The sequence below is a fragment of the Pleurodeles waltl genome, chromosome 2_1 (assembly GCF_031143425.1).
Source record: "Pleurodeles waltl isolate 20211129_DDA chromosome 2_1, aPleWal1.hap1.20221129, whole genome shotgun sequence".
Classification (NCBI taxonomy): domain Eukaryota; kingdom Metazoa; phylum Chordata; class Amphibia; order Caudata; family Salamandridae; genus Pleurodeles; species Pleurodeles waltl.
In genome coordinates this window covers 288,849,779-288,873,252 of record NC_090438.1, presented here as the reverse complement: position 1 = coordinate 288,873,252, position 23,474 = coordinate 288,849,779, and the positions used below count along the sequence as shown (strand labels likewise).

The 23,474-nt window shown below is 44.2% G+C and overlaps 1 protein-coding gene across 4 annotated transcripts in view; it reads left to right on the top strand.

Annotated features, from left to right (window-relative positions):
• The window catches only part of PHF6 (PHD finger protein 6), a 335,169-nt gene that overhangs the window by 264,214 nt on the left and 47,481 nt on the right, over positions 1 to 23,474 (top strand). The gene's annotated exons all lie outside the window — the stretch shown is intronic.

Genomic DNA, 23,474 nt, shown 5'->3' with positions numbered 1-23,474 from the left:
CACCTCCCCAAAGAATTCCAGAAACGAGCGAAACAAGTGGTTGAAGAGGGGCAAAATATCTCCAACAACCAAATACGTTCTTCTATGGATGCAGCAGATACAGCTGCAAGAACAATAAATACTGCTGTGACAATAAGGAGGCACGCATGGCTGCGCACATCTGGCTTCAAACCTGAGATACAACACGCAGTGCTCAATATGCCGTTCAATGAACAGCAATTGTTTGGCCCAGAAGTGGACACTGCAATTGAAAAATTACACTAACACAGCCAAAGCCATGGGCGCACTCTATTCCCTGCAGAGCAGAGGCACATTTGGCACATTTCGCAAAACAACTTTCAGAGGAGGGTTTCGAGGTCAAGCCACAGAAGCCAGCACCTCACAAACAAGACCACCTACCTACCAGGGACAATATCAAAGGGGTGGCTTTCGAGGCCAATACAGAGGGGGCCAATTCCCAAGAAACCGGGGACAGTTTCAGGGTCCCAAAACCCCTCAAAATAAACAGTGACTCACAGGTCACACAACCCCTTCACACAACACCAGTGGGGGGGAGACTAAGCCAGTTCCACAAATCGTGGGAGGAAATAACAACAGACACTTGGGTCTTAGCAATTATCCAACATGGTTATTGCATAGAATTTCTCCAACTCCCTCCAAACGTCCCACCGAAAACACACAATATGTCAAAACAGCATATAGACCTTCTAGGACTAGAAGTTCAAGCATTACTGCAAAAAGACGCAGGAGAATTAGTACCAAGAACACAGGAGTTTACTCACTGTACTTTCTAATACCAAAAAAGGACAAAAGTCTGAGACCAATATTAGATCTCAGAACACTAAACACCTACATCAAATCAGACCACTTTCACATGGTCACGTTACAAGACGTAATACCACTACTGAAACAGCAAGACTACATGACCACGTTAGATCTAAAAGACGCGTATTTCCATATACCGATACATCCCTCGCACAGGAAATACCTAAGGTTCGTATTCAAAGGAATACATTACCAATTCAAAGTGTTGCCATTCGGAATAACAACAGCACCAAGAGTCTTTACAAAATGTCTAGCAGTAGTAGCTGCACATATCAGGAGGCAGCAAATACACGTGTTCCCGTACCTAGACGATTGGTTAATCAAAACCAACTCGCTAACAAAGTGTTCACACCACACAGATTATGTTGTACAAACCCTTTACAAACTGGGTTTCTCCATCAACTATGCAAAGTCACACCTTTTGCCGTGTCAAACACAGCAATACTTAGGAGCGACAATCAACACAACAAAAGGGATAGCCACTCCAAGTCCACAAAGGGTTCAAAATTTTCACAAGGTGATACAAGCTATGTATCCAACACAAAAGATACACGCAAAGATGGTATTAAAACTCCTAGGCATGATGTCCTCATGCATAGCCATTGTCCCAAACGCAAGATTGCACATGCGGCCCTTACAACAGTGCCTAGCATCACAATGGTCACATGCACAGGGTCAACTTCTAGATCTGGTGTTGATAGACCGCCAAACATACATCTCGCTTCTATGGTGGAACAGTACAAATTTAAACAAAGGGCGGCCTTTCCAAGACCCAGTGCCACAATACGTGATAACAACAGATGCTTCCATGACAGGGTGGGGAGCACACCTCAATCAACACAGCATCCAAGGACAATGGGACGTACATCAAAGAAAGTTTCATATAAATCACCTAGAATTGTTAGCAGTATTTCTAGCGTTGAAAGCATTCCAACCAATGATGACCCACAAATACATTCTTGTCAAAACAGACAACATGACGACAATGTATTATTTAAACAAACGGGGGAACACACTCGACACAGTTGTGTCTCCTAACACAAAAAATATGGCATTGGGCAATTCACAACCACATTCGCCTAATAGCACAGTTTATTCCAGGGATCCAGAACCAGCTAGCAGACAATATCTCTCGGGATCACCAACAGGTCCACGAATGGGAAATCCACCCCCAAATCCTGAACACTTACTTCCAAATTTGGGGAACACCTCAAATAGATCTATTTGCAACAAAAGAAAACGCATAATGCCAAAACTTCGCATCCAGGTACCCACACCGGCAATCTCAAGGCAATGCTCTATGGATGAATTGGTCAGGGATATTTGCGTACGCTTTTCCCCCTCTCCCTCTCCTTCCATATCTAGTAAACAGATTGAGTCAAAACAAACTCAAACTCATACTAATAGCACCAACATGGGCAAGACAACCTTGGTATACCACACTACTAGACCTGTCAGTAGTACCTCATGTCAAACTACCCAACAGGCCAGATCTGTTGACACAACACAAACAACAGATCAGGCATCCAAACCCAGCATCGCTGAATCTAGCAATTTGGCTCCTGAAATCCTAGAATTTGGACACTTGAACCTCACACGAGTGTATGGAGGTCATAAAACAAGCTAGAAAACCATCCACTAGACACTGCTATGCAAGTAAATGGAAAAGATTTGTTTGTTACTGCCATAATAATCAAGTCCAACATTGCATGCATCTCCAAAAGATGTAGTAGGATATTTACTACATTTACAAAAATCGAATCTAGCTTTCTCTTCCATAAAAATACATCTTGCAGCAATATCTGCGTACCTGCAGATTACTCATTCAACTTCCCTATTTAGAATACCTGTCATTAAAGCGTTTATGGAGGGCCTAAAGAGAATTATACCACCAAGGACACCACCTGTTCCTTCATGGAACCTCAACATTGTCTTGACAAGGCTCATGGGTCCACCTTTCGAACCCATGCATTCTTGTGAAATGCAATACTTAACGTGGAAAGTTGCATTTCTCATTGCCATCACATCTCTAAGAAGAATAAGTGAAATACAGGCGTTTACCATACAAGAACCATTTATTCAAATACACAAAAATAAGGTCGTTCTAAGAACAAATCCAAAATTCTTACCAAAGGTTATCTCACCGTTCCACTTAAACCAAACAGTGGAATTACCAGTGTTCTTCCCACAGCCAGATTCAATAGCTGAAAGAGCACTACATACATTAGACATCAAGAGAGCGCTAATGTACTACATTGACAGGACAAAAGAAATTAGGAAGACAAAACAACTATTTATTGCCTTCCAAAAACCGCATACAGGAAATCCAATTTCAAAACAAGGTATCGCCAGATGGATAGTAAAGTGCATCCAAACCTGCTATCTTAAAGCAAAGAGAGAACTGCCTGTTACACCAAAGGCACACTCAACCAGAAAGAAAGGTGCTACTATGGCCTTTCTAGGAAATATTCCAATGACCGAAATATGTAAGGCAGCAACATGGTCTACGGCTCATACATTTACTAAACACTACTGTGTAGATGTGTTATCTGCACAACAGGCCACAGTAGGTCAAGCCGTACTAAGAACTTTATTTCAAACTACTTCCACTCCTACAGGCTGAACCACCGCTTTTGGGGAGATCACTGCTTACTAGTCTATGCACAGCATGTGTATCTGCAGCTACACATGCCACCGAACGGAAAATGTCACTTACCCAGTGTACATCTGTTCGTGGCATTAGTCGCTGCAGATTCACATGCGCCCACCCTCCTCCCCGGGAGCCTGTAGCCGTTTAGAAGTAGATCGTGAACATTTGTACATTTGTAAATATATTACATTAAACCTTCATTTTGTACATACGTATTTATTCCATTGCATGGGCACTATTATTAGCATACACAACTCCTACCTCACCCTCTACGGGGAAAACAATCTAAGATGGAGTCGACGCCCATGCGCAATGGAACCGAAGTGGGAGGAGTCCCTCGGTCTCGTGACTCGAAAAGACTTCTTCGAAGAAAAACAACTTGTAACACTCCGACCCAACACCAGACGGCGGACTATGCACAGCATGTGAATCTGCAGCGACTAATGCCACGAACAGATGTACACTGGGTAAGTGACATTTTCCTTTCTCTTCAAATCCTTAATACCAACCCAGGGAAGAAATCACTTTCTGCCGATGCTCCCTAGTGTTCTGGACTAGGGAAGGGAAGCATTTCAGGAGCCTGCCTCTTTCAGAGGTGTAACCCCAAGAGTTGCGAAAAAAATATAAGAACTCAACAATGGGTCCAGCTTATATAAAAGGGTCAGTACCAGCAGACTCTACCATTGTCTCAACAGCAAGGAAAGGAGCCAGTTTGCCAACAACAATGGGTCCCCCTCCTGAAAAATTAAACAAGAGGATGGAGCTCATGGAAAGTAAAGTGGAAAGCAGTGCTGCTAACCAGTGGCGCATTGCCAACTCTAGTGCTTTTTTTGTAGATCTAATGAAGCACCTCCCAGAACAGTACGTAAAGAGGGCTGCACACTTGGTGGATAATGGCAAGAAGATTGCCAACACATGCTTGAAATCAGCTCTGGACGCAGGTGATACATCCAGCTATCATATGAAGATGTGGGTAACACTCGGAAGGCTCTCATGGCTAAGAATCCCAGAATTCAACCAGAGGGGCAGGCCCCTTCATTGAGGAACAACTGTTTGGCAGCTCAGTGGATGGCAAGCTGAACCAATTAAAAAAAGATAATGAGACTGCTTAATCGATTGGCGCCCTACAGTTTTGTGGAGGAATGCATAGGGAAACAATAACTTTACACAGACCGGTTGGAAGGGGAAGCTTTCAGACAGGAAACACACACCAGAGTTTTCAGGGACATGATCAGACAACTGAATCCCTGCAAGGATGGCAGAGCCAACAACAGGGCGGACAGCCCTTTCGTGGGAGAGGCAGAGGAAGGTGTCAGCCCCACAAGGGAGGATCAGACTTCATACATAAGTGGCTCAGCATAAACAGGAAGCCTCTCAGGTATCAAGGCACAACAACAGCCACAGAGACAATAACAAACAACAGTCTTACCTTCATATAACAACATTAGGGTGCAGATGAACATTTTTTCTCAGGAGTGAAGGAAAATAACTTGAGACAAATGGATACTAATCCATTTCGGATATTGCATAGAATTTTAAAAACTTCTTCCAGTAACGAGTCCAAGGAGAAAACAACTCAGCTCCTCAGGAAGTGGAAGAATTTGTAGCAAAAAATGCTATAGAAAAGGTTCCAAAACAGGAAATCAACAAGGGGAAACTATTCAACATATTTCTTTATTACCAAGGTAGAAGGCTAACTTCGACCAATTTTAGACTTAAGGTTCATAAATAAGTTCATAAAAACTCAACAATTCTAGATGACAACACTGCAAGGGGTCATCCTTCAACTACAGGAGGAGACTTCATGGCAACTATAGATTCAAAAGGTGCATAATTGCACATTCCCATGAAAGCATGTCACAAACAATTTCTACGCTTTGTTGTGAACAAGATTCTCTATCAGTTTTCAGTACTGGCATTCAGAATAAAATCCGCACCTAGGTTGCTCACAAAGTGCCTGGCAGTAGCAGCTCACCTCAGAAGAAGGGATATTCACATCTAGCCATAGTTAGACGATTGACTGGTGAGAGCAAACTCTTAAGAAAAATGCAGGAAGCACATTCAAGAAGCAATAAAGACACTAGTCACCTTGGGATTCTCATTAAACATCATTCCCCTCCCCCCCCCCCCCAATCCAGGACAAGAAAAGAGATTTCAGTGAGCAAGAAAAAATTCTGTTCAAGGGAAAGTGTTTCCAAATGAGAAAAAAACGCAATCATTAATTACAGAGACTCATCAATATCGGAAGGGGCAAGCCAAGACAGTGAGGACAGTGGGGATAATACTGGAGATAATAGCATGATGTATCCCCTTAATATCATATGCAAGACATCACATGAGTCCATTACAGGAATGGCTACAAGCTCAATGATCACAAGCGACAGGAATTTGGGAAGATCTAGTGGTTGTCACACAAAGAGTAGAAACCGGGATAGTGTGGTGGAACAGATCAAATATAATGCAAGAAATGAAATTTCAACAGCCAACTCCTTCAATGACAAATGCCTCACATATGGGATGGAGAGCACACATGAACTCACTCAAAGTGAGAAATTTGGAAGGAGGAGTATGCAGTCCAACACATCATCCTAGAATTGAAAATGGTGTTCCTAGCCTTTAAGGCATTTCAGAGGCAGTTATTAGCTCAATCTGTGTTAATTCAAACAGACAGCACTACAACAATGTTCTGCATCAACAAACAGGGGGAACTCAGTTCCCACAGTTATCAAGATTAGCCCACAAACTTTGGAACTGGGCCATACAAAGGTAGATATATTTAACAGCAATACATCTGGAGGGGAAGGACAATGTGAAGGCAGACAAACTCAGCAAGCAAGCATCCTGCTCACTTGAATGTGAGTTGAATCAGAATGTGCATAAAAGAATCTTTCAGAAATGAAGAACACCCCAATTCGACCTGTTTGCAACACCAGAGAGTGCAGAATGCCAAAGCTTTGCGTCCAGACAACAGGGTGATCAACAAATGCAAAAGGAGCAGGATGACGCTGATCTTAATTGCACCACAATGGGCAAGTCAAACTTTGCTTTCAGAACGAATCCAGTTTGCAAAGGGAAAGATTCAAAGGTACCAAAACAACAAAATCTGTTATCTATGGACAAGGGAAGAGTCCTACATCCAGAACCAGAAAGCCTAAGCTTAGCAGCCTGGCTCCCTAAGACCTAGAATTCAGACATCTAAAGTTATTTGAAAAGATTCTGGCTGTAGTAAGAGAAGCAAGAAGGCTAACAACATGAAAGTGTTGTTCTTCAAACTGGAGTCTTAAAAAGGGCTTGTTACTAAGGAACACTAACGAATCAACAGTATTAAAATACTTTAAATACCTAATGGATTGTAAACGAACTTATAATTCATTACAGTTACATACTAGCAGCAAACGTAAATTACACAAGTGGTAGTTTAGGTGGAAGTTTCTTTAGTGCACCACTAATAAAACTTTTCTTAGAAGGTGCGAAAAGAATAGTACCTCCAAGCAAAAAACCTTTTACCACATGGAACCTTAACCTGTTGTATCCTAATTAATTTGAACCATAGAGTTTCACATAACATGCTCACATTAAAAACTGCATTTTTGGTGGCTATAACGTCGATTCGGAGGGTGAGCAAAATACAAGCCCACACAATCCAAGAGCCATATACGTAAACTCATAAGTACAGAATTGTCATGAGGACAGATCTTAAGTTTCCACCAAAAGTAGTTCCACAATTTCACAGGAACCAAACTGTCCAAATACCAAGTGTTTTCCAAAATCCAAAGGATCAAGGGGAGAGAGCATTACATACATAGGATGCTAGAAGAGCGATATTGTACTTTATAGAGAGAGCAAAACCGTATAAAGAAATCAAAGCAAGCAACTATTGTCTCATTTGCAGAGAACATGGGAAAGCCAGTTACTATGGGTGCAGTGGCCAGATGGATTTCGGAGACAATACAAATATATCACACAATAATGGTGGAAGGTTAGGAACAAAACCTTAGGCACACTCAACAAGGAAGAAAGGGGCAACCATTGACTTTCTTTCAAACACACTATTTAAAAAATTTGTATTTTGGACATCTGCGCCCTACTTACAAAGCATTACAAGGAAATCCAAATGAGCAAGGAAGCATCGATGGGTCAGAAGGTACTAAAATATTTATTTTCATATCGCTACGTAATATCTGCACAACACATGAATCCAGAAAATATTCACACTGCAAAACGTAAAGTTTCTTACCTGTAGTTTTGCAGCCTGAAGAAGTGTCTGGATTCACGATCGACCCACCCACCTTCACCAGGAAGATGGAGAAGTAAAAAAGAGAATCTGAAGATGGCGACCAAAGGTAGGAGCTTCCAGATGAAGCAGGACAACATCACAAGGGACACCAAATAGAGGTACCATCAATGCCCACCAGCAAATTAAACAAGAAGGAGAGCAAGGGCTACACAAACAAAGATAAGCAGGGCTTCAGAATACCGGAGAATTCCAGACCCAACCACTAGATGACGGAATAATGCACAGAATGTGAATCCAGAAAATTCTTCAAGCTGCAAAACTACACCTAAGAAACTTTACGTTCCACATATTAGGTGTACCCGATATATGATTAGGATATAGTCATGGAACTGGAAAGGTGGAAGTTTCAAGTTTGTGGTATAGCAATGCGTAATGTGCGAAATTCTTGTTGATGGTGAATCAGTTTTAACAAGTTCAACAGTTTAGGCTGTAGTTTAAAATCCCACTTCACCCCGAAACTTTATAGACAGCAGCACATTTGTCTGGTACACCAGTTTTGAAAATGTTGTTACGATTCGTCAAACGGCAATAAATTTATTAGCAAAACAAAAAGCACTTTTCCTGTGGAAACTAGGACCTAACTAACTTTCTACTGGCAAACTCCTGTAAGTTATTGTAGGAAGTTGGCTCTGTATATACTATTTCAAAGTAAGAAATAGTGTGCACAGAGTCCAAGGGTTCCCCTTAAAGGTAAGATAGTGGCAAAAAAGAGATAATTCTAATGCTCTATTTTGTGGTAGTGTGGTCGAGCAGTAGGCTTATCAGAGGGTAGCGTTAAGCATTTGTTGTACACACACAGGCAATAAATGAGGAACACACACTCAAAGACTTACTCCAGGCCAATAGGTTTTTATATAGAAAAGTATCTTTTCTTAGTTTATTTTAAGAACCACAGGTTCAAGATTTTCAAATAATACTTCAAATGAAAGGTATTTCACTTAGGAACTCTAGGAACTTTGAATAATCACAATATCATGTACAGTCTTTGTAAAAATGGCAATAAGCTATTTTAAAAGTGGACACTGCAAAAATCAACAGTTCCTGGGGGAGGTAAGTAAAAGTTAGGTTTACAGGTAAGTAAAACACTTACAAGTCTCAAAGTTGAAGCCAAGGTGGCCCACCGTTGGGGGTTCAAGGCAACCCCAAAGTTACCACACCAGCAGCTCAGGGCGGGTCAGGTGCAGAGGTCAAAGAGGTGCCCAAAACACATAGGATTCAATGGGGATCAGGGGTGCCCCGGCTCCTGTCTGCCAGCAGGTAAGTACCCACATCCTCGGGGGGCAGACCAGGGGGGGGTTTGTAGGGCACCGGGGGGGACACAAGCAGGCACAGAAAGTACACCCTCAGCAGCACAGGGGCGGCCGGGTGCAGAGTGCAAACAGGCGTCTGGTTTCAGATAGAAAGTAATGGAGGGACCCGGTGGTCACTTCAGCGATGCAGTCAGGTACGGGGGGGGCTCCTCAAGGTAGCCACCACCTGGGCTAGGCAGAGGGTAGCCTGGGGGTCGCTCCTGCACTGGAGTTCAGTTCCTTCAGGTCCTGGGGGCTACGGGTGCAGTGTTGGTCCCTTGTTACAGGCAGTCGCGGTCAGGGGGAGCCTCTGGATTTCCTCTGCAGGCGTCGCTGTTCGGACTCAGGGCGGCCGTCTCAGGCTACTCATGGGCTCGCAGTCGCCGGGGAGTCCTCCCTGTAGTGTTGGTTTTCCGCAGGCTGAGCCGGGGGCGTCGGGTGCATAGTGGAAAGTCTCACGCTTCCGGCGGGAAACTAAGTCTTTAAAGTTGTTTCTTTGTTGCAAGAAAGTTGCAGGTTGTTGAACAGGGCCGCTGTTCACGGGAGTTTCTTGGTCCTTGGTTGCATGGCAGTCCTCTGAGGCTTCAGAGGTCGCTGGTCCCTGTTGGATGCGTCGCTGTTGCAGTTTTCTTCGAAGTTGGGAGACAGGCCGGTAGGGCTGGGGCCAAAGCAGTTGTCTCCGTCTTCACTGCAGGGCTTCAAGTCAGCAGTCCTTCTTCTTGTTAAGGTTGCAGGAATCTAGTTTCCTAGGTTCTGGGGAGCTCCTAAATACTTAATTTAGTGGTGTGTTTAGGTCTGGGAGGGCAGTAGCCAATGGCTACTGTCATGGAGGGTGGCTGCACCATCTTTGTGCCTCCTCCCTGTGGGGAGGGGTGCACATCCCTAATCCTATTGGGGGAATCCTTCATCCACAAGATAGAGGATTTCCAAAAGTAAGGGTCACCTCAGCTCAGGACACCTTAGGGGCTGTCCTGACTGGTGGGTGACTCCTCCTTGTTTTTCTAATTATCTCCTCCAGCCTTGCCACCAAAAGTGGGGGCAGTGGCCAGAGGGACGGGCATCTCCACTAGCTGGGATGCCCTGTGGCGCTGTAACAAAATTGGTGAGCCTTTGAGGCTCACCGCCAGGTGTTACAGTTCCTGAAGGGGGAGGTGAGAAGCACCTCCACCCTGTACAGGCTTTGTTCCTGGCCACAGAGTGACAAAGGCACTCTCCCCATGTAGCCAGCAACATGTCTGGTGTGTGGCCGGCAGGCAGAAACTAGTCAGCCTACACTGGAAGTCGGGTATATTTTCAGGGGGCATCTCTAAGATGCCTTCTGGGTATATTTTACAATAAATGGCACACTGGCATCAGTGTGCATTTATTGTGCTGAGAAGTTTGATACCAAACTTCCCAGTTTTCAGTGTAGCCATTATGGAACTGTGGAGTTCGTGTTTGACAAACTCCCAGACCATATACTTTTATGGCTACCCTGCACTTACTATGTCTAAGGTTTTGCTTATATATACAGAGGAGCATGGACTTTCCAAACAATTGAAAGAAAGCCATAGATTTGCGGAGGAACTTACGCAAAGAGAAAGCTGGCCTTTCAAGGACATTTGGACACTGACCAGCCACCGGCTAAAGTGCCAAAACCGAGACAAAAATCTCCACCTCCTCAGTTCTCACCTCACCAGTCTCCTCCTCATTCTCCTCAACTGTCTCTCCACCTATTACCCCCACTGCACAGTCTCCAGTACACTCGGCCTTTATTATGATCCCATTTCTGACAATAGTCCAGAGTGCTATCTGTCAAAGCCATCACCCCCAGAGGATAGCACCTCATAAACTCAGGTTCTAGCTAGGGCAGCGTCATACCATAACCTAGCCATGCACACAGAACCTCTTGAGGATGATTTTCTATTTAATACTTTGTCCTCAACTCACATCATGTACCAGAGTCTACCCATGCTTCCTGGCATGCTAAAACATGCACATCAAATCTTTCAGGAACCAGTTAAGGCAAGAGCAATCACTCCTAGGGTAGAAAAGAAATATAAGCCGCCTCCTTCTGACCTAGCTTTTATTACCCAACAGCTACCCCCAGATTCCGTAATGGTCAGCGCAGCAAGGAAAAGGGCTAACTCCTAGTCGTCTGGTGACGCACCGCCACCAGATAAAGAAGCAAAAAATTTGATGCTGCTGGTAAAAGAGTAACATCACAAGCGGCTAATCAATGGCGAATAGCCAATTCCCAAGCGCTAATGGCTAGATACGATAGGGCCCACTGGGACGAGATGAAAGACATCATCCAGCATCTCCCCAAGGATCAACAGAAAAGTGCCCAGCAAATAGTCGAGGAAGGGCAGGCCATTACGAATAATCAAATTAGGTCAGCGTTAAACTCCGCAGACACAGCCGCAAGAACTATCAATACAGCAGTCACCATTAGACGGCACGCATGGCTTCGGCCGTCAGGCTTTAAACCTGAAATCCAGCATGCTGTTCTTAACATGCCATTTAATGAAAAACAGCTGTTTGGCACACAGGTTGATACAGCCATTGAAAAAATGAAAAAGGACGCCGACACTACTGAAGCTATGGGAGCGCTTTACTCAACACAATACAGAGGCTCATTTCGAAAGCCTCAATATAGGGTAGGTTTTAGAGCCCAAACATCTGGGGCATCTACCTCACAATCCAAACCGTCTTACCAGCCACAGTACCAAAGAGGGGGGTTTCGAGGAGGGGGACAATTTCCCATAACTAGGGGAAAATATCAGCCCTCAAAACAAACCACACACACCAAGCAGTGGCTTACTCCACATCTGCCCTCACCACACTTCCCCTGTGGGAGGAAGACTGCAAAAGTTCCACACACACCGGTTACCCATCACAACAGACACTTGGGTCTTATCTATTATCCAACATGGTTACTGCCTAGAATTCTCACAAATTCCTCCAGATATACCTCCAAAACCACACAAGCTCTCCTCCCAACACAGTTCAGTGTTGCAAGCAGAGGTACAGTCATTTTTACTCAAACAAGCCATAGAGCTTGTACCACATCATCAAAAAGGAACAGGGGTTTACTCCCTGTATGTCCTCATTCCCAAAAGAGACGAAACATTGAGACCAATACTTGATCTCAGAACTCTCAATCTTTACATCCTATCAGAACACTTTCACATGGTAACACTACAGGATGTAGTCCCACTGTTACAACAACAAGATTTTATGGCAACACTGGATCTCAAAGATGCGTATTTTCACATACCCAACCATCCAGCGCACAGAAAATATCTCAGATTTGTAATTCAAGGAAAACAATACCAGTTCAAGGTGTTACCTTTCGGGATAACAGCTCCCAGAGTATTTACAAAATGCCTTGCTGTAGTCGCAATAAGAAGGCAACATATCCATGTCTTTCCATATCTTGATGACTGGCTAATAAAATCCAGCAGCCAAACACAGTGTCAACACTATACACGTTATGTAATACAGACCCTACTCACACACTAGGGTTCTCAATAAACTACCAAAAATCTCACTTACAACCAGCGCAGATTCAACAATATTTAGGAGCCACATTAAATACCCAAACAGCACCTGCAAGCCCAAGTCCACAAAGGGTACAATCATTCCACAATGTTACCACGAATCCAGCCAAACCAACAGTACACAGTCAAATTTGTCATGAAGCTGTTGAGCATGATGGCATCATGCATCGCCATTGTCCCCAATGCAAGACTAAACATGCGGCCCCTACAACAGTGCCTAGCAAAACAATGGATGCAGGCATAGGGTCATCTTCAGGATCTAGTGTTGATAGACCGCCAAACACACTCTTCGCTTCAATGGTGGAACCCTGTAAATTTAAACAAAGGGCGGCCATTTCAAGACCTGGTGCCTCACGCCATTATCACAACAGATGCTTCCATGATTGGGTGGGGAGCACACCTCAACAATCACAATATACAAGGACAATGGGACAATCAACAAAAACAACTACACATAAATCACTTAGAACTACTAGCGGTACCCCTAGCACTAAAAGCTTTTCAACCCCTTCTAGTCCACAAACACATTCTTGTCAAAACAGACAATATGACAACAATGTACTATCTAAATAAACGGGGGGGACACTCGTCACAACTATGCCTTCTAGCACAAAAGATTTGGCATTGGGCAATTCACAACAACATTCGCCTAATAGCGCAATATATACCAGGCATTCACAATCAGTTAGCCGACAATCTCAGTCGAGATCACCAGCAAACTCACAAATGGGAAATACATCCCCAGATCCTACAGGATCACTTCCACCGCTGGGGAACACCAAACATAGACCTATTTGCAACAAAAGAAAACGCAAAATGCCAAAACTTCGCGCCCAGGTACCCACACCCTCAGTCCAAGGGCAATGCTCTATGGATCAGTTGGTCAGGGATATTTGCTTACGCTTTTCCCCCTCTCCCGCTCATTCCTTATCTGGTCAACAAACGGAGTCAAAACAAACTCAAACTTATACTCGTAGCACCAACCTGGGCTCGTCAACCGTGGTACACAACACTGTTGGACTTATCAGTAGTACCCCACATCAAACTACCAAACAGACCAGATCTGTTAACACAACACAAACAACAGATCAGACACCCGAATCCAGCATCGCTCAATCTAGCAATCTGGCTCCTGAAGTCTTAGAATTCGGACATTTAAATCTTACGCAAGAGTGTATGGAGGTCATTAACCAAGTGAGAAAACCTACAACAAGACATTGTTACGCAAACAAATGGAAAATATTTGTTTGCTACTGTCACACTAATCAATTTCAACCACTATATGCCTCCACAAAGGACATTGTAAGCTATTTATTACACTTACAAAAGTCTAATCTAGCATTCTCTTCCATTAAAATCCATCTCACTGCAGTATCTGCCTATCTGCAGATTACACATACAACATCACTTTTTAGAATCCCAGTTATTAAAGCATTTATGGAGGGACTAAAAAGAGTCATACCCCCAAGAACACCACCAGTTCCCTCATGGAACCTCAATATTGTATTAACACGACTCATGGGTCCACCATTTGAACCCATGCACTCTTGTGAGATGCAATACTTAACCTGGAAAGTAGCCTTCCTAATAGCTATCACATCTCTTAGAAGAGAAAGTAAAATACAAGCATTTACCATACAAGAACCCTTTATACAAATACACAAACATAAGTGGTTCTACGCACAAATCCCAAATTTTTACCAAAAGTTATATCACCGTTCCACCTAAATCAAACTGTGGAACTCCCAGTCTTCTTTCTACAACCAGACTCAGTAGCTGAAAGGGCCTTGCATACATTAGACATAAAAAGAGCACTAATGTATTACATTGACAAAACAATTTCGTAAAACAAAACAATTGTTAGTAGCTTTCCAAAAACCTCATGCAGGTAACCCTATAATCCAAACAAGGCATTGCCAGATGGATAGTTAAATGCATTCAAACTTGCTACATTAAAGCAAAAAGAGAATTACCTATTACACCAAGATCACATTCCACTAGAAAGAAAGGCGCCACAATGGCTTTTCTTGGGAATATACCAATGACAGAAATGTGTAAGGCAGCCACCTGCTCTACGCCTCATACATTTACTAAGCATTACTGTGTAGACGTGTTAGCAACACAACAAGCCACAGTAGGACAGGCTGTATTAAGAACATTATTTCAAACAACTTCAACTCCTACAGGCTGAACCACCGCTTTTGGGGAGATAACTGCTTACTAGTCTATGCACAGCATGTGTATCTGCAGCTACACATGACATCTGTTCGTGGCATTAGTCGCTGCAGATTCACATGCGCCCACCCGCCTCCCCGGGAGCCTGTAGCCGTTTAAAAGTTGATCTTGAACATTTTTAAATTGGTAAATATATTACTTTAAATTACATTATATACCTACATATTCACTCCATTGCATGGGCACTATTACTAGCATACACAACTCCTACCTCACCCTCTGCGGGGAAAACAATCTAAGATGGAGTCGACGCCCATGCGCAATGGAGCCGAAATGGGAGGAGTCCCTCGATCTCGTGACTCGAAAAGACTTCTTCGAAGAAAAACAACTTGTAACACTCCGAGCCCAACACCAGATGGCGGGATGTGCACAGCATGTGAATCTGCAGCGACTAATGCCACGGACAGATGTACACTGGGTAAGTGACATTTATATTTGCAGCCACTGAGCAAACCATCTTGTACTACCTGAGGAAGGCGGAAGCTGAAGCGTTGTAGTGGAGATGTGTTTTTGTTCTTTAGTGAGATCATCTGTTTGAGTCACTTCTTTCTTGGATATTACATTTTCTTGTGGCTCTTTGTATCCTTTGGGATCCAGATTTTTGCCCTGGCTGGCTGTTGTTTTCTTGTGATCCTGCATCTTCCAGTATATATATATATATATATATATATATATATATATATATATATATATATATATATATATATATATATATATATATTCGATGGCATGTATAGCTGCAGATACACATGCTAAGCATATCTCTTCCAACATCTAGTGTTGGGCTCGGAGTGTTACAAGTTGTTTTTCTTCGAAGAAGTCTTTTGGGAATCACAGAATCAAGTGACTCCTCTTGGTTACAGTGCGCATGGGCATCGACTCCATTGTTAGATTGTTTTCTTTCCGCTGTCGGGTTCGGACGTGTTTCCTCTCGCTCCGAGACTTCAAATCGGAAAAGCTTAGAAAACCTAATTATTTGTCGGTAGTGTTTCGATCGCGTTTCCCATCTAGCATCGGACCGGTAGTACTTTTGGAATCTAAATTTTGGCCTTCAGGGCGCGTACGATCGACTCGGCCCTATCGGGTGGAAAGCCTGATGCATCGGACTCCATTTCGATTCTGCCCTCGGTGCCACGCTAAGTACCCATATACAGACCAACACCTGGTTTGTAATTTGTGCCTTTCTCTGGACCATCGAGAGGAAGACTGCGAAGCCTGACTATCTTTTCGATCGAAGAAAACCTTAAGAGATTGCAGGGCCCGAAGACTAAAAATGGTGTCCAAAAGCACTGAACATCTCAACATCAGGAGATGAGCAGGCGCAGACAGCAGTCTCCATCCGAGACACCGACTCCGAACAAGAATCAAAAGATGATAGACCCATCACGGCTGGCCAGCATGTGAGTATGTCTGCTCTTACGCCCTCATATAAAAAACAACCAAAGGCCTTGGTTACACCACTGCCGAAAGGCCATGGTTTAACCCGAAAAAAGACGGTCAGCGACCGACCTTTCGGATCGGTGCTGAAAAAGGCCACTTCTCCGCCCACTTCGGAGTCGAGCAAGTCAGTTAAAACATTCACCTCTGACTCTAGCAAACGCCCTCACTCTTCAGAGTCGAAAATTCGACACCCTGCTTCGGAGCCGAAACAACCGACTTCCTTTTCGGGACTGACAAAGATCCAAACTTAGGAGCCAAAAAAATCCTCATACACAGAGGAACAAGGACTTTCGAGAAAACAAAAGCAAATCTCAAAGACCATGCAAGAATCTCACAAAGTTTCTGAGGCAGAGACTGAGATAGAGCCAATATTGGAGGTTATGGATGAAAGACAACTGAGAATCCATATACATAAGGAGACTGGTCGAATCCTCACTGCACCTCCTTTAAAGACTAAAAGAAAGCTTGCCTTTCAAGAGGAGTTAGATTCTGCTCAACCATCAGCAAAAGTGCAGAAACAAAAGGAGAAACCAGCACCTCTCCCTACTTCTCCTTCTCACTCTCCACAGCTTTCTTTTTCATCTCACAATAGTCCACCACCATTGCCTCCTCCGACACACTCATTATACATGCATGGAGTTACAGTGGACCCATGGGATCTCTATGACCCTGATGCCATTCCAGATAATGATCCTGACCTCTACCCCTCCAAACCTTTACCTGAGTGTAGGCAGTGGTGTCTTCTGGTGGTAGTCTCTAGGGCAGCGGCTTATCATGGGGTGCTTATGTATTCTGAGCCCCTGGAAGAAGATTTTCTATTCAACACTCTGTCTTCCACTCACTCCAGATACCAGTGTTGCCTGGAACGGTTAAACATACTGAACAAATTTGTAGTGAAGCTGTCAAAGCTAGAGTCATTACCCCTAGAATTGACAAAAAATATAAACCTGCCCCTACGGACCCAGACTATATCACACACCAGCTTCCTCTAGACTCAGTGGTAGTCAGCGTGGCCAGAAAAACAGTTAACAGCCTGTGATCAGGAGACGCTCCTCCTGACAAGGAAAGTAGAAAATTTGCTGCTGCTGGCAAAAGAGTAGCCACACAAGCGGCTAACCGATGGAGAATTGCCAATTCTCAGGCACTGCTGGCTGGATAAGATAGAGCCCATTGGGATGAGATGCAAGATATTATACAGCACCCCCCTCCCCCCCCATCCCCCCCCCCCCCCTACCAAAGAGCATCAGAAAAGGGCGCAACAGGTGGTAGAAGAGGGACAGGCTATAAGTAATAACCAAATAAGGTCTGCCCTCGATGCTGCTGATACATCTGCAAGAAGTGTCAACACTGCCATTACAATTAGAAGGCATGCGTGGCTGCGCTCCTCTGGTTTTAAACCAGAAATACAACAGGAAGTACATAATATGCCTTTTGATAAGAAACATTTATTTGGCCTTGAAGTAGACACCACAATAGTGAAACTGAGAAAAGAGTCGGACACTGCTAAGGCAATGGGGGCATTGTATACCACACCATATAGAGACTCATTTCGCAGACCACAGTTTAGAGGAGGATTTAAGCCACAATCCTCTGATGCATCTACCTCTCAGACAAAGCAGGGACAACAAACTCAATATCAAAGAGGGGGATTTAGAGGGTCCTATAGAGGACATTATTTCAGGAACAGAGGCAAGTTCCAAGCCTCAAAAGAAACCACTACACCATCTAAGCAGTGACTTCCTTCTCACCCCTCCACTCATCTCCTGTGGGGGGAGACCACAGCAATTCCACTCTCATTGGCAACATATCACCACAGACAGTTGGGTGTTATCAATTATATTCAATAGCTATTGCCTAGAATTAATTTCCACCCCTCCAAACATCCCACTGCATCACCACAAATTGTCCCCACAAACCAATGTTCTGCTGCAAGAAGAGGTACAACCTCTACTATCAAAACAAGCAATACAATTTGTTCCACATTCTCAACAGGGAACAGGAGTATATTCACTATACTTCCTCATTCCAAAAAAGATGGCACCCTCAGGCTTATCTTAGACCTCAGGCCTCTCAATCTATACATCCTGTCAGAATATTTTCACATGGTAACTCTGCAGGATGTCATTCCACTACTACAAAAACCGGATTACATGACTGCTTTAGACCTTAAAGATTCGTATTTCCATATACCCATCCATCCAGCTCACAGAAAATAACTCAGGTTTGTCATAGCAGGAAAACATTACCAGGTCAGATTTTTCCCATTAGGCATAACAACAGCTGCAAGAGTGTTCACAGAATGTCTAGCAGTAGTTGCAGCGTACTTAAGAAGACAACACATTCACGTCTTTCCATATCTAGACTATTGGCTAATGAAATCAAGCAATTTTACACAATGCCAACAGCACACTCAATACGTGATAGAAACACTACATACACTAGGGTTCACTCTCAGTTACCAAAAATCACATCTTCAACCAGCACAAGTACAACCTTACCTAGGTGCTATTCTAAATACTCAGAAAGCCCTAGCATATCCAAATACATGAAGGATTCAAGCTTTCCAAAATCTCATACCACAAATACAGCCAAATCAACAATATACTGTAAGATTCATCATGAAAATTCAAGGGATGATGGCATCTTGCATAGCTATAGTTCCCCTTACAACCGTGCCTCTCACAACAATGGTCTCAGGCACACAGTCAACTTCAAGATCTAGTGTTGGTGGACCCGTAAACACATATGTCCTTTCAATGGTGGCATCTCGGCAATCTAATGAAGGCGCGGTCATTTCAAGACCCTATGCCTCAGACTATAATCACAACAGACGCATCCATGATAGGTTGGGGAGCTCATCTCAACAATCATACCATTTAAGGGGAATGGGATGCCAAACAGAAACAGTTTCACATAAACCACCTAGAATTATTAGCTGTATTTCTTTCCCTAAAAGCGTTTCAACCTCTCCTCAAACAGAAGACTGTTCTAATAACCATTAATTACCTCAACAAACAGGGCGGGACACATTCATCTCAACTGTCCCTACTAGCCCAAACAATATGGAAATGGGCAATTCACAATCACATTCATCTGTTAGCACAATACATTCCAGGGATAGACAATCAGCTGGCAAAACTCCTAAGCGGGAATCACCAACAAACTCACGAATAGGAGACTCACTCCCAAGTACTTCAAAAGAACTTTCAAAAGTGGGGGACACGAGAAATAGACCTATTCGCAACAAGCGAAAACGCAAAATGCCAAAACTTTACATGCAGACACCCACATCCCCTATCCAAGGGCAATGCTGTATGGATCAATTGGTCAGGGATATTTTCTCATGCTTTTCCCCCCTCTCCCACTCCTTCCCTGTAAGGAAATGCCTCCTTGGCATGGTTACCCCCTGACTTTTTGCCTTTGCTGATGCTATGTTTTGATTTGAAAGTGTGCTGAGGCCTGCTAACCAGGCCCCAGCACCAGTGTTCTTTCCCTAACCTGTACTTTTGTTTTCACAATTGGCACACCCTGGCATCCAGGTAAGTCCCTTGTAACTGGTACCCCTGGTACCAAGGGCCCTGATGCCAGGGAAGGTCTCTAAGGGCTGCAGCATATCTTATGCCACCCTGGGGACCCCTCACTCAGCACAGACACACTGCTTGCCAGCTTGTGTGTGCTGGTGAGGACAAAACGAGTAAGTCGATATGGCACTCCCCTCAGGGTGCCATGCCAACCTCACACTGCCTATGCAGTATAGATAAGTCACCCCTCTACCAGGCCTTACAGCCCTAAGGCAGGTTGCACTATACCATAGGTGAGGGCACCAGTGCATGAGCACTGTGCCCCTACAGTGTCTAAGCCAAACCTTAGACATTGTAAGTGCAGGGTAGCCATACGAGTATATGGTCTGGGAGTCTGTCAAACACGAACTCCACAGCACCATAATGGCTACACTGAAAACTGGGAAGTTTGGTATCAAACTTCTCAGAACAATAAATGCACACTGATGCCAGTGTACATTTTATTGTAACATACACCCCAGAGGGCACCTTAGAGGTGCCCCCTGAAACCTTAACCAACTACCTGTGTAGGCTGACTGGTTTTAGCAGCCTGCCACACTCGAGACATGTTGCTGGCCACCTGGGGAGAGTGCCTTTGTCACTCTGTGGCTAGTAACAAAGCCTGCACTGGGTGGAGATGCTTATCACCTCCCCCTTGCAGGAGCTGTAACACCTGGCGGTGAGCCTCAAAGGCTCGCCCCCTTTGTTACAGCACCACAGGGCACTCCAGCTAGTGGAGTTGCCCGCCCCCTCCGGCCACGGCCCCACTTTTGGCGGCAAGGCCGGAGGAAATAATGAGAATAACAAGGAGGAGTCACTGGCCAGTCAGGACAGCCCCTAAGGTGTCCTGAGCTAAGGTGACTCTAACTTTTAGAAATCCTCTATCTTGCAGATGGAGGATTCCCCCAATAGGGATAGGAATGTGACCCCCTCGTCTTGGGAGGAGGCACAAAGAGGGTGTACCCACCTTCAGGGCTAGTAGCCATTGGCTACTAACACCCCAGACCTAATCACGCCCTTAAATTTAGTATTTAAGGGCTCCCCAGAACCTAGGAACTCAGATTCCTGCAACCTAAGAAGAGGACTGCTGAGCTGAAAAACCCTGCAGAGAAGATGGAGACACCAAGTGCTTTGGCCCCAGCTCTACAGGCCTGTCTCCCCACTTCGAAAAGACACTGCTCCAGCGACGCTTTCTCCAGGACCAGCGACCTCTGAATCCTCAGAGGACTGCCCTGCTCTAGAAGGACCAAGAAACTCCCGACAACAGCGGCCCTGTTGACACAAGACTGCAACTTTGATTCCAAAGGAGCAACTTTAAAACGACTGCGTTTCCCGCCAGAAGCGTGAGAATTGCAACTCTGCACCCGACTCGACTGGTGGAGAAACAACGCTTCAGGGAGGACTCCCCGGCGACTCCGAGACTGAGTAACCAAAGTTGTCCCCCCTGAGCCCCCACAGCGACGCCTGCAGAGGGAATCCCGAGGCTCCCCCTGACCGCGACTGTCTGATTCCCAGAACCCGACGCCTGGAAATGACCCTGCACCTGCAGCCCCCAGGACCTGAAGGATCGGAACTCCAGTGCAGGAGTGACCCCCAGGAGGCCCGCTCCCTTGCCCAGGTGGTGGCTACCCTGAGGAGCCCCCCCCCCCCTTGCCTGCCTGCATTGCTGAAGAGACCCCTTGGTCTCCCATTGATTCCTATTACAAACCAGATGCTTGTTTGCACACTGCACCCGGCCGCCCCCGCGCTGCTGAGGGTGTACCTTTTGTGTGGACTTGTTCCCCCCCCCCGGTGCCCTACAAAACCCCCCTGGTCTGCCCTCCGAAGACGCGGGTACTTACCTGCTGGCAGACTGGAACCGGGGCACACCCTTCTCCATTGAAGCCTATGTGTTTTGGGCACCACTTTGAACTCTGCACCTGACCGGCCCTGAGCTGCTGGTGTGGTAACTTTGGGGTTGCACTGAACCCCCAACGGTGGGCTACCTTGGACCCCAATTTGAACCCCGTAGGTGGTTTACTTACCTGCAAGAACTAACAATTACTTAACTCCCATAGGAACTGTGAAAATTGCACTAAGTGTCTAGTTTTAAAATAGCTATATGTGTTTTATTTGAAAAGTATATATACTATTGTGATTATTCAAAGTTCCTAAAGTACTTACCTGCAATACCTTTCATGCAAAGTATTACATGTAGAATTTGAACCTGTGGTTCTTAAAATAAACTACGAAAATATATTTTTCTATACAAAAACCTATTGGCCTGGAATTCTCTGAGTGTGTGTTCCTCATTTATTGCCTGTGTGTATGTACTACAAATGCTTAACACTACTCCTTTGATAAGCCTACTGCTCGACCACACTACCACAAAATAGAGCATTAGTATTATCTCTTTTTGCCACTATCTTACCTCTAAGGGGAACCCTTGGACTCTGTGCATGCTATTCCTTACTTTGAAATAGCACATACAGAGCCAACTTCCTACATTCCCTTTCTGTTCAGCAAACATCACTCACCATAATACTCATAGCCCCAACATGGGCACGTCAGCATTGGTACACGACACTCCTACATCTGTCTGTAGTACCTCATTCCAAACTCCCAAACAGACCAGACTTCTAAACTCAGAACAAAGGTAAAATAAGGCACCCAAGCCCCAATGCTCTCAATCTGGCGATTTGGCATCTGAAGTCTTAGAATTTGGTTACCTAAAACTTCCATTAGAATGTATGGAAGTAATTAAACAAGCACATAAACCTACTACTAGACAATGATACGCAAACAAGTGGAAAAGATTTGTCTACTACTGTTAATCTAAAAACACTGAACCACTTACAGCATGTATACAAGATATTCTATGCTATTTACTTCATTTGCAGAAATCAAATCTAGCTTTCTCGTCCATCAAAATCCACCTTACTGCAATATCTGCTTATTTACGAACTATTCAACACACTTCTCTATTCAGAGTTCCTGTTATTTAAGCCTTCATGGAAGGATTAAAACGCATTATTCCACCCAGAACACCACCTGTTCCTTCCTGGAATTTAAATATCTTACTTACCAGACTTATGGGCCCACCTTTTGAACCCATGCACTCTTGTCTAATTCAATTTTTAACATGGAAAGTTGCCTTCCTTGTAGCTTTACGAAGAGTTAGTGAAATACAGGTGTTTACTCTTGAAGAACCTTTCTTCCAACTATACAAACATAAAGTTGTACTTAGGAAAAATCAAAAATTTCTACCAAAAGTAGTATCTCCTTTTCACATCAGCCAAACAGTGGAATTGCCGGTATTCTTTCCACAGCCAGACTTTATGGCAGAAAGAGCTCTTCATACCTTAGATCTCAAAAGAGCTCTTATGTACTACATTGACAGAACTAAAGATTTTAGAGAAACAAAACAACTTTTCGTTGCAATTCAACATCCACATAAATGTAATCCTATATCTAAACAAGGTTTAGCAAGATGGATTGTTAGATGTAGCCAAACATGCTACATCAAAGCAAAGAGAAAACTTTTAGTCACTCCTAGAGCACATTCTACGAGAAAGAAAGGTGCATCAATGGCATTTTTAGGAACCATACCAATGGCTGACATATGTAAAGCTGCCACATGGTCAACTCCTCATACAT